General features: G+C 41.7%; 1 long non-coding RNA gene across 1 annotated transcript in view; it reads left to right on the forward strand.

The window, feature by feature from the left end:
- LOC117097703 overlaps nucleotides 1-17,923 on the forward strand; it is a 194,921-nt gene that overhangs the window by 153,304 nt on the left and 23,694 nt on the right. The window lies entirely within an intron of this gene.

Genomic DNA, 17,923 nt, shown 5'->3' on the forward strand with positions numbered 1-17,923 from the left:
AGAACCCATTGAATAGAAGGAAAACCGTTTATGTTTGGGGAAGGGGAAGAGTTATAACCCAACAAGTACAGTACATGTGTAGAACTATAATAAGGATATAGGAAAGATAGGTTTTGTTCATCATTTTAATTGCCTCTTTAGCAACAAGACTCTTCAATATTCAGTAGCCAATAAGCCAAATGTTTTAGTCAAATACCTGAAGATTATACTAACACATGGCAGCTGGTTAATTTGCTGATCAGAAGGGAAGAGGACCCTGATTGGTTGTTCGATTAGGGCAGTGTTAGACCTGGGAACAGAAAGCACTGGGGAAGTGACTATAAAGACACATAACATGTGACATCGGAGAGAAAAGGGGTGGCCCACGCAGACTAGGAGCCTGTGGTCCAGGATGTGAACAACCATGTACTGAACAGTGCTTACAAGCAAAAGGACCTAATAGCAATCATTAGAAAGGCTGCCTTAATTAGATCACTAATGTTCTGAGAGGCAGCTATGCTCAACTCCTCGGGGAATTCATTTAGCTGGTGTAGCCTCAGGCCACACTTTCTTTATGGGAAGCAGGCAAATGACTGTGATGCAAGTTGATAACAGGGAATTTCCAAAGCACCCATCACAAAAACACAAACACATTTCAGGAGCACAATTGTGTCTGTGAGCCTTCGGTGCACAAGCTATTCAATCTATATCTACATCTGAGTCTATTAACTATGAACTGAGCGCTTGATACTTATACTCCCCAGGGCTAATTATGCTCCAATGTTCCATTTAATCTACTCTGTCTCATAAGACAAGGAAATGTACACTTTAGAAAGTTTCCCATTAAAAATAAATTACAAAATTTAAGAGATTAACTAACCTTTAGGTATCTGCGTAAACTTGGCCATCCAGAAACTCTTATTCCCAAGCACTCTGGATTGGAGAATCGTTTAAATAAACAACATGTGGATTGATCTGGATTATATGTAAATATTGTTTCCTTCTTAAAAATTATTTACCATGTCTCTTTTTTTAACCTATCCATACACCATGAGTGTACATTTTGATGCACAGTTTCGTTTTTGAACTTGGCATAAATGTCATCTTCTTTTTTTAATGAGACTCTTTTCCTTGTTTTAGTCTCTTTCTTCTCTTTCTCTCTGCCTTTCCTTTCGGAAGCTGTACTCACAGTGATGACAAAATGCCGACCTGCTGAATATTCTTTATTACAATTCACAATATGCTCGTTGTTTCCCTGAGAAGAAAAATCAGAGAATCCTCAGTGTGAGGGGGGACTGTCCCCCAAAAGGGTCTCAGCCATTTTCTGCTGCTCTCTGAACTCTAATCCTAGAATTCAAGCTTGAAGAGATCATACATGTCATCTGGCCTACCTTTCTTATTTTGTAGGTAAGAAAATTATGACCCCAAATGTGCCTTCCTCCAACATCACACTGCTGGCTAGCAGCAGTAAGGCGTCATATCATTTTCCCTAGCTGTTGTCCAGTGCTTGTCCCATTACGTAAACATGTTTCCCTCCACTTCCTTTCTTACTGATGGTAATGTCCACTTAAGGCTGTAATTTGCTTATTTTGGACGATGAGACTAAAGTGCGTAGTGGGAGGAGAGTTACATGGATACTGCATGTCTCTTTTCTGTAATACGATGAAAGGGTGTGAACATTTCAAATAAAATAATTATACTGTTACCAGCAGCAAATCCATATGGGTTTGCAGCAGTCTCAATTCTTGCCTCCTCAGAAGAAAGAATTCGACTGAGGGGCATAAGGCAGAAGAAAAGATGGAGGCAAGTTTTAGAGCAGGTGTGAAAGTGTATTAAAAGCTTTCAAGCCGGAAAAAAATGAAGGAAAGTATACTTGGAAGAGGGCTAAGCAGGCAACTTGAAGAACAAGTGTGTGGTTTGACCTTTTGACTTGTGGTCAAAAGACCCGCCTCTGCGGTCTTGCAATCCTTCTCCCCTGATTCTTGCCTTGGCAGTGGGCTGTTTGCACGTGCAGTGACCTGCGGGCACTTGGGAGGTGAGCAAGCGCAGTGTGTTTACTGGAGGTGTACGCATGCTCACTTGAGGCATTCTTCCCTTACCAGTCAAATGTCAATGGAATGTCATAGACCACTTAAACTCCGTAATTTTGCCTCTTAATGCACATGCTGGAGCCCACTCTGCCCAACTCCAGAGATCTTATCAGGAAACTGCTGATCACCAGTTTCAGGTTTTTTTCTATCACAGGGAAACTGCCTTTCCCTGGCACTGACTGTGACCAACTATTACTTTAGAGAGACAATTACCAACAGCCAGACCATCACCTGATGTCGCCTGACATTCTTGGGGCGGGGTGGGAGAGCCCTCTCCTTTCTTGCTCATGCCAGACCAGCTACTTACTATAACAATATCTCCTCAAGCAAAAAGCCCCAAAATAAATGTAAGGCATTAATAAGAACCAAAGAGGGTTTGCTTGATCACAGCATAAATTAATATCTAGATACGAAATGTAGAAATACATGCATTCAGAACTAATCTCCTTTCCTTCCAGAACACTCAGATTGACCAGGAACAGAATGTAAACATCTACAGTCTCTCTGTGGCTATGATTACGATTATGAACATTCCCAACAGTGTTGTAGATATGTAAGCGAAAGGCTGAGGAATTTCTTTTTCAGAAAGCATGCAAAGGCATCTATCATGGTGTTTTCTTCAAATCTGAAACAATTTGTAGACAGTTACAAGTTATTTTTTTTCCCATCCCGTGAGCCAAGATGCCAGCACATATATCTGGTCAGCCATATCTCAGGGGTTCTGCTTCAATTTTCCCAGGTTTTCTTCTGTGTCCCCCAGTGATCCCTGGAAGCTCGCTACCTCTTGGCAAGAATACGACATTGCTGGGAAGGTGCCAGGGCAGTTGGTTAACCATTGGTCCAAAGAACTTCCTGTAGCTTGCAGGGATCTTCCCCATCGAAACCCTCCTAGGTAGGTAGAAAACACCTGTAATTGACATGCAGTGCAAGTCAGGGCCAACCAAAATTGCAACCAGGCAAGAGTCACTTCTAGCATATTCTATGCCCTTTGCCCCATGGTGACTTAGTGATTTGCAGTATTCCCACTTTTACAGAGCAAGTTTTAAGGGGTCTGTGAAGTTACTTTAGCTAAATTAGATATTATAAGTAAAAATTCGTGGTTCAACTCAAAGCATGTTTGTAGGAAAGAAATACTGAGCAGCAATTTGGGTATACAAAGAAACTTAAGAACTATCTACATTCACACCAAAATCCACATAGAAAGGCCTGCCCAGATGCAAAAATACTTTTGGGCTTATGAAAAAACTGAGGTAGAAAAAAAGGCTTTTCTCAGGAGAAAGACAGCATTAGTTATTTTTTAAAAGGCAATTTTGCTAAGTTGAAAATCCATTAAGTCAATGAACTATCACTTTCTGAGTTCAAAAAGTGAGACTTTTACTTGCTTAATTGTCCTTGCACTCCGTGCCTTCAAACTAAAAACGATCATTTTTTTAACACTTAAAAAATCCACTTCGTTCTCAAAGACCTTTGCATCTCCTCTTCATGCCATCTATATGTACTTAACATTTTTTTTATTTCCTTTTCCAAAAGTCTTAAAGAAAATAAAGATCTAACAATTAGGGTCTTAAGTTAAAATCTGATAACACTTTTTATTCTTCTCAGTTTCTGCATCCCTAACTGCAACAAATTGAGTGTCTTCAATAACTCTGAACAGCTTTTGACAATTTGGGAGAAAAGGGTGCTGATTAATCCACTGAGTCATTGACTTGTACTGGGTGACACTAGGAACTTGAGGAAGAGGTGACATTGATAAGGCCAGGAGGCGACATTGATAAGGCCAGGTGGCAGGGAAATACTGGGTAGAAGAGGGCAGAGTTCCTGATGACGGCTCCACCCTTAAGCCTAGACCCATGGCCCAAAGTGAGAACCATCTGTGTTTTCCTGGCCAAATGTTGCCTTTTGGCCCACCCCACCCCTTATCCTGTGCCCATAAGAACCCCAGACCCCAGACTCAGCAGTCATACACACAGAAGAGAGAAGTGTCTGAACATCAAGAGGAGAAGAAACAGCTGGATGTTGGAGACAGTGGTGGGAGAGGAGTTCAGCTAGGGACTGCTAGACTCCAGGGGAAGATTATCTTCCCACTCCACCCACTTTCCAGCTCCCCCTTCTGCTGAGAGCCACTTCCACCACTCAATTAAGTCCTCCACATTCACCACCCTTCAATTATTTATTGTGACCTGATTCTTTCTTGATACCAGATAAGAACTAGGGTAGCAAGAGGACAGGGTATAAAAGGCTGTCCCACTGACCCTTCACTGAGCTGGTTAATACTTAGCTGTCCGTGGACAGCAAATGATAAAAGAGCACTGATTGCAACACCTGCCGTCTGGGGCTCCGGGGGGTTGCAGACATCCCCTCCCAGACAGCAGAATTAAAAGAGCATTGTAACACACTTGGATGCTGCCATAGGCTCGCACAGAATCTGCTCCTGCCAGAGAGAAGCGACCGGTCAGTTCCAGTGTTCATTCGCTTGGGTTCCCATACCCATGTGCTAGTCCCTTGCATAAGGGACTGAGTGCTGCAGGCGAGTAAAGGAGTCAACCCTTTCACAAGTCCTGCGAAGAGGTCAAGGGAACTCGCCCATTTCAGCATCACTATCAAACATTTCAGAAGCATTTACATGTGCTGCAGTGCTGGGACTACTACATCCTGGACAAGACCCTGCATGCGTCTTACCTGCCCACCAACCATACTTAAACTTCCCCAGACTGACCCAGAGCGGCAATCCTGCCCACCCCCCCACAAGCCCTTCACTATCTAAATAAGCATCTTCCCATTTTCAACAAATATTTATTAAGCAATTATTATATACTAGGCACTGTTTAAGCTTCTCACCTTCACAGAATGCACATTTAAATAGCGGGGAGAGAGAGAAAGTTACAATGGCATCTCATTACCTCCAGAGTTCAGTACTACAAGTAAAAAGAGAATAAGATGTTGTAAAAACAGAGTGACTTCACTGGGTATCAAAAGAGCTAATGAGGGAAGGCCCCTCGGGCTGTTTCAGATCCTGTGTTGGCTGCCTTTCTTCTGCTGTGCCACAGCTCAGAAGCCAGGTCTGAATTCCTGTCAGAAGAAACCAAACAGCTTTTTTAAAGAATATTGTGAAATACGCAAGAATATGCAAGCGTGTACACTTAGCATGTAAACACTGGAGAACAAAAGAAAGCTGAAAAATAAGAATATCTATTTTAACAAAACTGGTGAAGTTGTTAAAATGGCTCCAAAATATAAGGGTCTTGATTTTTGCCCCCTTTCACCCTAAGAGCCAGGAAGGCAACTGAAAAGTTGCCATGGGAGGTTTGTCAGATGTCCAAAATCTCCACGGTAATGCTACCATCCCCTTCTGCCCCTAAAAGACACAGTGTCCTGGGAAGAGACAAGATGAATGTAGTTTAACGGGAAAGGGTGTCAGAGGGGCCATCAGAGACTTGGCAGGATCCAGTTACAGCCTCACCTGGAGGCCACGTGGTCTCCACCTTTGGGCTTCCCAAAACTCCAGAGAGCTACAGCTCCCAAAGAAGGAAAGGGTGTTTCCTTTGGTTATTGGAGTCAGATGATGAAAATGTGGTTCTAATTTGTTCCAACCATTGCTGTGTTTCCAATCCTATGTTAGGCTTGATATTGATTTTTTGTAACCTTTATTTTTTTCCTTTTTGATCCTAAGCAGCTGAAAAAGTGAAACATAGTATTAATCACACAAGCTTACCAAGCTGATCCCACTGTTTATGACGTCTCCTTCCTAAGGTCCTGTAAAATCTGGGCAGGGTGGCAGGAGGGCGGTTGAGGGAATGTTCAGCAACCCACATATAGGCCCACCAAGTCACTTTCTCTTTGCAATGATCTGGATTATAAAAGGCATTTCACAGACCTTCACGAGGTCCTTTGTCACATAATCCTGTCCCTGATTCAAGACAGAGTTGCTAAAAAGGAGGGATTTCTCGTTCTCAGTTTCATCACTTGTGTTAATAGATCGTATTGGCTTTTAACAGAAAAAAAAACAATAGATTTTAAAAATACTTCTGTCTGAACCTTTCTTATTTATACCGTTTTTGGACTTTCATGATAATTGTATTTGTGTCTTACTTTCCTTTTTCCTACGAACTTTAAACATTTTTTCCTTAACTAAAACATCTTCAAAATATATTCAAAGTATTTTGTTGAGCCTATGTATGTTGCTAATGCAGATTAAAATTCTGCACAAAATAATACAATTGCTTATCAGTCCGGGGGTTGACCTAGGTCAACAGTTTCTACTTCTTAATGGCCACGGAAACCATTTTTCCGTAGAGAATCTCATATGGGGTACCAATACCTAAAAGGATAACATTTGGATGTTCTCACTGAAACAGGGACTGAAAGGTCTAACGTCCTCTCTCTCTTTCATCTTTCCCTGGCCCCCATCCTTTCATACCCACACACCACACAGGCCTCCCCCACACACGAGAGTTACACACACCACATGCCGACCAGCATCCTGGCTTGGAGGAACACAATTTTAGAGCCACAGCTCTCAAGGAGCCTCATTCCCTCTAGTCTCATGAGGCCACATTGTATCGGTGGCCACACCAGACATCCTGAATATGATTATCTTTTCAGCATGCCCACCACTAGACTTCTGCATATTCATCTTCAAAGACCATCCAAGAAATTTAAAAGCCAATGCATTTAACTCTTGTTTGTTTCTCCTTGCCCTTTTATGAAAACTGAAATAAAGATAAATTATTGTAATGAAGTTGCTTGGAAGAAAGTTAGAGATATCACCTGGTACTGCTCTTAGGTTTAAGTTTATTGTTAATGTGTTAAACAAATATTCACTGAACTCCTCCTACAGGCAAGACAGTTAATTGTCTAAGCCAACCAGATTAAGGCAGCATGGTTAAATGGAAAGGATATGATCTTTCTGTCCCACAGGCCTCAGTTTCTTCGTCCGTAAATTGGGGATAATGATGTCTAACTTTCAATGTGTTTGCGAAGCTCAGTGAGATAAAGTATATGAAAATATCTGTTCTAGCACTTGGCCCAAAGCATACTCAATTTCCCTTGGGGTGGGGTAGGTGGGGTGGTGTAACAAGTTTTCTGTGCTGGAACCACAGGGTGGAGAGTAAAGCCTGCCATCTAGTGGCCAAAGTGACAGCTGCACTTCACTTCCTGTAGGGTTGAGTCTCATAGGTTCCCCAATTTGGATGTGCATCAGAATCACCTGCAGAACTAGATCCCTCTCCTGGAGATTCTGATACTAGAGGTCCAGGCCTTAGCTTGAGAATATCTAGTTTTAAGAGCTCTCTCAAATGATAGTATGTCACCTGCTGATCGTAAGTTGTTTGACATCACTAACCTGAGGTTTCAGGCAGGAGAGGCCAGTAATTGCAAAAGGTTATTTTAAGCTCTTCATAACAAGGGATCTGCAAACACAAGAAAGCACTTTATTAAAGAGTCAATTTCCAGGCCTGCAAAGCCAAGCAAACTAAGCTAAGAATGATCCCATGGAGAAAAAGCAGTAATTTTTGCTCCTTCTGTGTGGTATATATACTTAAGATTGAGATGCGCCTACAAAGAAACGCCACACTTACCTTCTTCTCACAGTTATTCCCTGAGAAACCTGGAAAACCCATTATATCATTTCCACACATCTGACAAGCATTCATCCAGAAAATATTAATTTTGCACCAGCTACGTTCCAACAGCAATCTTTGTCCTTGAGAATATCAGTTGCATGAGATTGACTCAGTGCATTCTCTTACAGCTCTTATGGGCTACTTAGGAGACAGCAAGTAATAGAGCTATTGAAATAGAATCTGCAGTGTGAAGACATAGAGTGTGGAAGGTGTGGAAGCACAGGGAAATCCATCTGTATGAGTTTCCTGTTACTACTGCAACAGACTGCTACAAATTGAGTGGCTTAAAACAACACAAACGGATTATTTTATAGTTCTGGAGTTTAGAAGTCCGAAATGGGTTTTACAAAGCTAAATCAAGGAGTGTGCAGAGCCGTGCTCCTGTGGACACTCTATGGAAGAGTATGTTTTCTTGCCTTTTCCAGCTTCTGGAGCATCCAGTCACATCGCCTCTGATTCTGACTCTCTTGACTCCTTCTTATTGGGATCCTTGTGATCACACTGCTCATCTGCATCATCTAAGATTATTTCCCCATCTCAGTATTCTTGACTTAATCACATCTGCGAAGTCCTGTGGCCACACAAGGTCATATATTCACAGGTACGGGGCATTAATGACATGGACATTTCGGGGAGCCAGTACTCTGCCTCTCACACCATCTCATCCAGACTTGGGGAATCAGGGAGGCTTCCTAGAAAAAACCTCTGAACTGAAACTTAACTGATAAAATATTATATTTCCAGAAAATGTGGGATAAGTGAAGGAGGAGGGTCAGTCACAGTGAAAAGAAGACTTCCTAAACAGAGGAAAATGGAGATGACTCAGAGCTGAACCAAAGAAAGTGCTTCAGCCAGAAATAAACCCAAGCATTTGCAGTCAATTGATTTTCAACAAAGACACCAAGAACACACAATGGGGAGAATCTCTTCCAATATGCGGAGTTGGAAAAACTGGATATCCACAAGCACAAGAATGAAAATGGGCCCTCATTTCACACCACATGCAAAAACCAACTCAAGATGGATTAATGGCCTTGGTGCAGTGGCTCATGCCTGTAATCCCAGCACTTTGGGATGCCAAGGCAGGTGGATCACGAGGTCAGGAGATCGAGACCAGCCTGGCTAACATGGTGAAATCCCATCTCTACTACAAAAAAATTCGCCAGGCGTGGTGGCAGGTGCCTGTCATCCCAGCTACTTGGGAGGCTGAGGCAGGGGAATCACTTGAACCTGGGAGGCGGAGGTTGCAGTGAGCCGAGATCGCACCACCACACTCTAGCCTGGGCAACAGAGCCAGACTCCATCTCAAAAAAAAAAAAAAACACAAAAAACAAAAAGCAAACCAATAAAAAAAGGTGGATTAATGACTGGAATTTAAGACCAAGACCTGAAACTATAAAACTACAAGAAGAAAACATAGGAGGAAAACAACATGACCTTTTTCTGGGCAGTAATTTTTTGGATATAACCCCAAAAGCACAGGCAACAAAAGTGAAAACAGACAACAGGATTACATCACACTATAAAGCTTCCGCACAACAAAGCAAACAAGTAATGGAGTGAAGCGGTGACCTATATATTGGGAGAATATATCTGTAAATCATATATTTGATAAGGGGTTAATATCCAAAATATACAAGAAACTCAAATACGTCAACAGCAAGAAAATAAATAACTCGATTATAAAATGAGCAAGGACCTGAATAGACATTTCTCAAAAGAAGACACACGAATAGTCAACAGGTATATGAGAAAATGCTCAACATCACTAATTATCAGGGAAATGAAAATTAAAACCACAATGAGATATCACCTCACACCCGTTAGGATGACTGTTATCAAAAAGATAAAGGATATCAAGTGTTGGCAAGGTTATAGAGAAAAGGGAACCTTTGCACACTGTTGATGGGAACGTAAATTAGCACAGTCACCATGGAAAACAGTATGGAGGGTCCTCAAAAAACTAAAAATAGAACTACTGTATGACCCAGAATCCCACTGCTGGATATACACCAAAAGAAAGGAAATTAGTATATCAAAGAGCTATCTGCACTTCCGTGCTTACTGCAGCACTATTCACAATAGCCAAGCTATGGAATCGATCTAAATGTCTATCAATGGATGAATAGAAAAAGAAAATATGGTATATGTACAATGGAATACTATTTGGCCATAAAAAGAATGATATCCTGTCATTTTCAGCAACATGGACGAGCCTAGAAAACAATACGTTAAGTGAAAAAAGCCAGTTATAGAAAGATAAATATTCCATATTCTCACTCATATGTGAGAACTAAAAAAAAAAAAAAAAAAAAAGTTGATCTCATGGAGGTAGAAAATAATGTTTACCAAAGGCTGGGATGGGTAGTGGGGAGGAATGAAAAGAGGTTGGATAATGGGTACAAAAATACAGTTAGAAGAAAGAAATCCTGATGTTTGATAGCACAGTAGGGAGACTATAATTTATCAACAGTTTATTGTATATTTTTGAATAGCTAGAAGAGAAGATTTAGAATGTTCTGAACATAAAGAAATGATTAATGTTTGAAGTGATGGACATCTCAATTACCCTGATTTGATCATTATATGTTGTATGTTTATACCAAAATACCACATGTATCCCATGAATATGTACAATTATTATGTAGCAATAAAAAAGCAAGTCAGGTGGCTAATGCCTGTAATCCCAGCACTTTGAGAGGCTGAGGTGGGTGGATCACCTGGACCACACTGGCCAACATGGTGAAACCCCATCTCTACTAAAAATACAAAAATTAGCACAGCATGGCGGCAGGTGCCTGTAATCCCAGCTACTAGGGAGGCTGAGCAGGAGAATTGCTTGAACCCAGGAGGCAGAGGTTGCAGTGAGCTGAGATTGTGCCACTGCACTCCAGCCTGGGCGACAGAGTGAGACTCCGTCTCAAAAAAAAAAAAAAAAAAGCAAGTGACTCCAACACAGTCCTATTTTTATCTTTTTCTAAAAATGATGAAAGCTATTAGTGAAAAAAGGATCGAATTACAATAAGGTCTTTAATAATATTATACCAGTGTTAATGTCTTGTTTGTAATTATTGTACTATGGTTTAACAAGATGTTCCCATTAGGGGAAGCCAGTTGAAAAATGTAAAGGAACTGTAGTATTTTTACAACTTTTTTGTGGGTCTAAATTAGTTCAAAATAAAACAGATTTAACTTTGGGGAAAAAATTAAAAATAAAAAAATTCATAACAGCATAAGTGGGGGGAAGTGTATTTGGGGAAGAGATTAGAGGGGGATGAATATTAAACAAGAAAAATTATTTTTCATGTAATGAAATGTTTCCCTTGGAATAAATAATACTTTTTAAAAAATAAAGTGCTTTAGGGCTGTGTGGTGGGTGGGGGAGGGAGGAATGAGAAGGCCCTAAAAAGTAACCAGAGGTCAGATGGTGGGGAACAAGGTCAACAGCTGCATATGGGCTTTGGGATTTACCCTAAGGGTAGAGGGGAGTGGCTAAAGCACTTTAAGTAGGAATATAATTTTACTGTGGTGTGAAGTGAAGCTTAGAAAAGGGCATGGCTGGAGACCATTAAAGAAATCCAGATGAGAGATGACAGCTGCCTGAACTAAGGGCTCTGTGGTTATAGTGCAAAATATAGTTCATAGTGCAAAACTCCTTCACCTACCAGCTGTGTGACCCTCTCCAGAGTACTTAACTTTTCTGTACCTCGGCCTCCTTATGTGTAAAAGTGGGAATCACGCTAGCACTCCCTGGAGCTTACCCAGTAGTATTGTTCTGAGGGTTGTGTGAGGAAACACACAGAAATAACTCATAACAGGGCCTGATACATAATAAAGGTCCAATAAAATTTAACATTTGCAATGTAATGATAATTTTAGCAGGAAAAAAAGGGAACTGTGGGATTTGAGAGATGCTTAGGAGAAACAAGTAATAGAACAGAAGACAGGCTGCTAACAATAGGGTGAGATCGACCAGGAAGCCCAGGCTAGAGCTCTGGTGATGGGGTGGGCAGCTGGCCCTGTGCTGCTGCAGGTGACGGTGGCTCAGAACACAGAAAAGCCTGGGTGTGGGTGTGTGTTGGAGGACAGGGAATGATCGCTTCTGTTTTTGACACATTGTCTGTGAGAGTGATTTTGAGACTCCTAAGAAAAGAGGCCCAAGAGACATTGTTTGGATGTGTTTAGAAAGATTTGAGCTGGAGATCTCTACTTGAGAGTCATTCATTGAATCCCAGCGAGTGAAAGAAATCACCTCGGAGCACATAGAGAGTGAGGAAAGGAGGACCTAGGACAGAACCCTGGAAAACATGGATGAAGAGGCCAATTTCCCTCTCATGCCATTTATCACTTTACTGTAGTTGTTTAATGTCTCTGCCATATAAACCCATTAGACTGCAAGCTCCCTGAGGGCAGTCACTGTATCTAACTTGGTCGCCATATATCTCCAAAGAGTAACATCTAGACGGCACACACCTCACTCAATAAATATCTCCAGTTCAATGATTAAATGACAGGCACCCTTTAAAGCCACAGAAAGAATAATAAGTATAATATATAGGTCTTTGAAAGTTTGAGCATGAAAACAATTAGTCTTGAGCAATAGCAAATTGTATTAGAGAGTTTATAATGTTGGGGTGTATGAGAAGTTGGTAAGGAAAGGCAGAAGAATTACTCTAAAATGGACCATGAGGGAAGAATTGCCAGAATGTGGTTATTGGATGATGATGATGATGATGATGATGATGATGATGATAATGATATGGAAAAAATGAGACTTATGGAATGATAGTGTTATTAAGAATAGGACAAATGGTCACCTCTATCCCTGGGTGATTCAAGTACAATCTTTAGTAGAGGTCTCTTTCTGACTCAGTAGTCCTGGGGTGATTGCAGCCCCACGTGGGCATCCTAGGCCAATATCTAAAATACTCCCTTTTGTGTATTTACACATTCATTCCACAAATATTCATTGAGCATGCCAGGACACAGAAATGAGTGAGACATCATATTCCCTGTGTCTAAGAAATTATCAGTGTGATAGAAAGAAATGTAAACACATTAACAAGTTACAATATTGGTTTTATAATCTGGATATGGAGCACTATATCAAAATTTCTTTATCAAACTCAATAATGACCTTCATACTGCTAAATGAAATAGTTCTATGTCCTCGTCTTACTTGCCCCATCAACACCATCTGACACAATTGATTACTCCCTGTTTCCATGGTATGTTCTTTCCTCGGCTCCCTAGTTTGCCTCCTGGCTTACTTCCTATTCCTTTGTAGTATTCTTCCATGACTCTTCCTCACCACCATGCCCTCTCAGCATTGGAGTGCCTCAGAGCTTACTGCTTGGACCTCTTCTCTATCAATACTCATACTTTGGTGATCTCATCGAATGTCTCGGCTTTAAGTATCATCTCTATGCTGAAGACTCTTACATCAGGTCTGAACTTTTCCCCTGACCTGTGGGCTGTGTAACCAAACATCAAACTGCCCTCCTCCTGGATGTCTATTAGGCATCTCAAAGTTAACATGTCCAAAATCCAACTCCTGATATCTTCCCCAAACCAGCTCCTCCCACAGTCTTCTCGTCTTCATAATGGCAGCTTCATCCCTCTAGTTGCTCAGGTCAACATGCTTGGACTCATCCTCACTTCCCCTCCTTCTCTCACACTCCAGAGACAATCTATTGGCAAATCTTCAGGCCTTGCTGTCATGTGATATCCAGGAGCTCATCCCCTCGCCACTGCTGAACCTGCCCATGCCATGGGCGTCTGCTTGGAGAGCTGCAAGAATTCCTACCTCTTCTCCCTGTGTCTACACCTGCTCCTTACAGCCTCATCTTAACAGAGAAACCGGATGATCTTGTTTTTGTTTTTGTTTTTGTTTTTATTATACTTTAAGTTCTAGGGTACAAGTGCAAAACTTGCAGGTTTCTTACATATGTATACATGTGCCATGTTGGTGTGCTGCACCCATTAACTCATCATTTACATTAGGTATATCTCCTAATGCTATCCCTCCCCACTCTCTCCTCTCCACAATAGGCCCTGGTGTGTGATGTTCCCCTTCCTGTGTCCAAGTGATCTCATTGTTCAGTTCCCACCTATGAGTGAGAACATGCGGTGTTTGGTTTTCTGTTCTTGCGATAGTTTGCTGAGAATGATGGTTTCCCACTGCATCCATGTCCCTACAAAGGACACGAACTCATCCTTTTTTATGGCTGCATAGTATTCCATGGTGTATATGTGCCATATTTTCTTAAACCAGTCTGTCACTGATGAACATTTGGGTTGATTCCAAGTCTTTGCTATTGTGAATAGTGCCGCAATAAACATACGTGTGCATGTGTCTTTATAGCAGTATGATTTATAATCCTTTGGGTATATACCCAGTAATGGGATTGCTGGGTCAAATGGTATTTTTAGTTCTAGATCCTTGAGGAATCGCCACATTGTTTTCCACAATGGTTGAACTAGTTTACAGTCCCACCAACAGTGTACAAGTGTTCCTATTTCTCCACATCCTCACCAGCACCTGTTGTTCCCTGACTTTTTAATGATCACCATTCTAACTGGTGTGAGATGGTATCTTATTGTTTTGATTTGCATTTCTCTGATGGTGAGTGATGATGCGCATTTTTTCATGTGTCTGTTGGCTATATAAATGTCTTCTTTTGAGAAGTGTCTGTTCATATCCTTTGCTCACTTTTTGATGGGGTTGTTTGTTTTTTTCTTGTAAATTTGTCTGAGTTCTTTCTAGGTTCTGGATATTAGCCCTTTGTCAGATGAGTAGATTGCAAAAATTTTCTCCCATTCTGTTGGTTGCCTGTTCGCTCTGATGGTAGTTTCTTTTGCTGTGCAGAAGCTCTTTAGTTTAATTAGATCCCATTTGTCAATTTTGGCTTTTGTTGCCATTGCTTTTGGTGTTTTAGACATGAAGTCCTTGCCCATGCCTATGTCCTGAATGATATTACCTAGGTGTTTTTTTCAGGGTTATTATGGTTTTAGGTCTAACATTTAAGTCTCTACTCCATCTTGAATTAATTTTCATATAAGGAGTAAGGAAAGGATCCAGTTTCAGCTTTCTACTTATGGCTAGCCAATTTTCCCAGCACCATTCATTAAATAGGGAATCCTTTCCCCATTTCTTGTTTCTCTCAGGTTTGTCAAAGATCAGATGGCTGTAGATGTGTGGTATTATTTCTGAGGGCTCTGTTCTGTTCCATTGGTCTACATCTCTGTTTTGGTACCAGTACCATGCTGTTTTGGTTACTGTAGCCTTGTAGTATAGTTTGAAGTCAGGTAGCATGATGCGTCCAGCTTTGTTCTTTTGGCTTAGGATTGTCTTGGCAATGTGGGCTCTTTTTCGGTTCCATATGAACTTTAAAGCAGTTTTTTCCAATTCTGTGAAGAAAGTTATTGGTAGTTTAATGGGGATGGCATTGAATCTAAATTACCTTGGGCAGTATGGCCACTTTCATGATATTATTCCTATCCATGAGCATGGTATGTTCTTCCATTTGTTTGTGTCCTCTTTGATTTCACTGAGCAGTGGTTTGTAGTTCTCCTTGAAGAGGTCCTTCACATCCCTTGTAAGTTGGATTCTTAGGTATTTTTTTCTCTTTGAAGCAATTGTGAATGGGAGTTCATTCATGATTTGGCTCTCTGTTTGTCTGCTATTGATGTATAAGAATGCTTGTGATTTTTGCACATTGATTTTGTATCCTGAGACTCTGCTGAAGTTGCTTATCAGCTTAAGGAGATTTTGGGCTGAGACGATGGGGTTTTCTAAACATGCAATCATGTCATGTGCAAACAGGGACAATCTGACTTCTTCTTTTCCTAATTGAATACCCTTTATTTCTTTCTCTTGCCTGATTGCCCTAGCCAGAACTTCCAACACTATGTTGAATAGAAGTGGTGAGAGAGGGCATCCCTGTCTTGTGCCAGTTTTCAAAGGGAATGCTTCCAGTTTTGCCCATTCAGTATGATATTGGCTGTGAGTCTGTCATAAATAACTCTTATTATTTTGAGATACATTCCATCAATACCAAATTTATTGGGAGTTTTTAGCATGAAAGGCTGTTGAATTTTGCCATTGCTGAGGCTTAAGTAGGTAAACAAAGCCACAGGGAAGCTCAAACTGGGTTGGAGCCCACCGCAGCTCAAGGAGGCCTGCCTGCCTGCCTCTGTAGATCCCACTTCTGGGGACAGGGCATAGCTAAGCAAAAAGCAGCAGAAACCTCTGCAGATGTAAATGTCCCTCTCTGATAGCTTTGAAGAGAGCAGTGGTTCTCCCAGCATGGAGGTTGAGATCTGAGAACGGACAGACGGCCTGCTCAAGTGGGGCCCTGACCCCTGAGTAGCCTAACTGGGAGACATCCCCCACTAGGTGCAGACTGACACCTCACACCTCACACAGCTAGGTACACCCCTGAGACGAAGCTTCCAGAGCAAGAATCAGACAGCAACACTCACTGTTCAGCAATATTCTATCTTCTGCAGCCTCTGCTGCTGATACCCAGGCAAACAGGGTCTGGAGTGGACCTCAAGCAAACTCCAGCAGACCTACAGCTGAGGGTCTTGACTGTTAGAAGGAAAACTAACAAACAGAAAGGACACCCACATCAAAACTCCATCAGTACGTCACCATCATCAAAGACCAAAGGCAGATAAAACCATGAAGATGGGGAAAAAGCAGTGCAGAAAAGCTGTGAATTCAAAAAGTTAGAGCACATCTCCCCCTCCAAAGGAACACAGCTCATCGCCAGCAACGGAACAAAGCTGGACAGAGAATGACTTTGATGAGTTGAGAGAAGAAGGCTTTAGTTGATCAAACTTCTCAGAGCTAAAGGAGGAACTACGTACCCAGTGCAAAGAAACTAAAAACTTTGAAAAAAGAACGGAAGAATGGATAACTAGAGTAACCAGTGCAGAGAAGTCCATAAACGAACTGATAGAGATGAAAACCATGACATGAGAACTACTTGACGAATGCACAAGCTTCAGTAACCGACTCGATCAACTGGAAGAAAGAGTATCAGTGATTGAAGAGCAAATGAATGAAATGAAGCGAGAAGAGAAGTTTAGAGAAAAAAGAGTAAAAAGAAATGAACAAAGCCTTCAAGAAATATGGGATTATGTGAAAAGAACAAATCTATGTCTGATTGGTGTGCCTGAAAGTCACGGGGAGAATGGAACCAAGTTGGAAAACACTGTGCAGGATATTATCCAGGAGAACTTCCCCAACCTAGCAAGGCAGGCCAACATTCAAATTCAGGAAATACAGAGAACGCCACAAAGATACTCCTCGAGAAGAGCAACTCCAAGACACATAATTGTCAGATTCACCAAAGTTGAAATGAAGGAAAAAATGTTAAGGGCAGCCAGAGAGAAAGATCGTGTTACCCACAAAGGGAAGCCCATCAGACTAACAGCAGATCTCTCGGCAGAAACTCTACAAACCAGAAGAGAGTGGGGGGCCAATATTTGGATGATCTTGTTAAACCTTCCAGTCACTCTTCCACTCAGACCCTGCTGGTCATCTCACTCTAAGAAAAAGGCAGCATCTTTACAAGGCCTGGTTCCCTCTTCAACCATAAATATTCCCCTGCTCCCTCTTCTCCTGTCACACCAGGCCCCTTGATGTTTCCCCCACATGCCAGGCATTTGTTCGTTCTCCTGCCTGGAGCAGTCTTCTCCGATAGCTGAGCAGCTCATCCCCTTATCTCCTTCAGATCTTTGCTCCCATGTGCAGTTGACAAGAGAGAGGCACAACTGACTCTTGTAAGTCAGTCCCAGCACACTCCGGGAGGTTGAGTAACTGGACTGAAGTCATTCAATGTGTTACTTCTGTGTGATTTAAAGACCCATCTCTTCAAATGTCTGAAAATTTCTGAGAATACGAAAATATGCACCTTGGAAATAGCAAATGATGTCTCCTGCCTTGAAGATGTCCCTTCCCAGCAAAGCACAGAGTGACCTGATTGCCTCAGCCCTTTGGTGTTGGATGTGGGGCAGAGGGAAAGTGGAGGGAATGGCTGCCCCGTGAACGCTGCTCACGCTCAGCTCCTGAAGACCAGATCTGGGAAATTTGCTAGATGATAAGACAGTTCTTGACCTCAGAGGCTCGTGAGAGAGATGCTCCACTCAAAAACCCCGCTGGGCAGGATGCAATGCCCAGTTAAAGCAGCAAGTAGACCCAGATATCAGAAAAGAAAAATGAGA

The sequence above is a fragment of the Trachypithecus francoisi genome, unplaced genomic scaffold (assembly GCF_009764315.1).
Source record: "Trachypithecus francoisi isolate TF-2019V2 unplaced genomic scaffold, Tfra_2.0 Contig01461, whole genome shotgun sequence".
In the NCBI taxonomy this organism is placed as follows: domain Eukaryota; kingdom Metazoa; phylum Chordata; class Mammalia; order Primates; family Cercopithecidae; genus Trachypithecus; species Trachypithecus francoisi.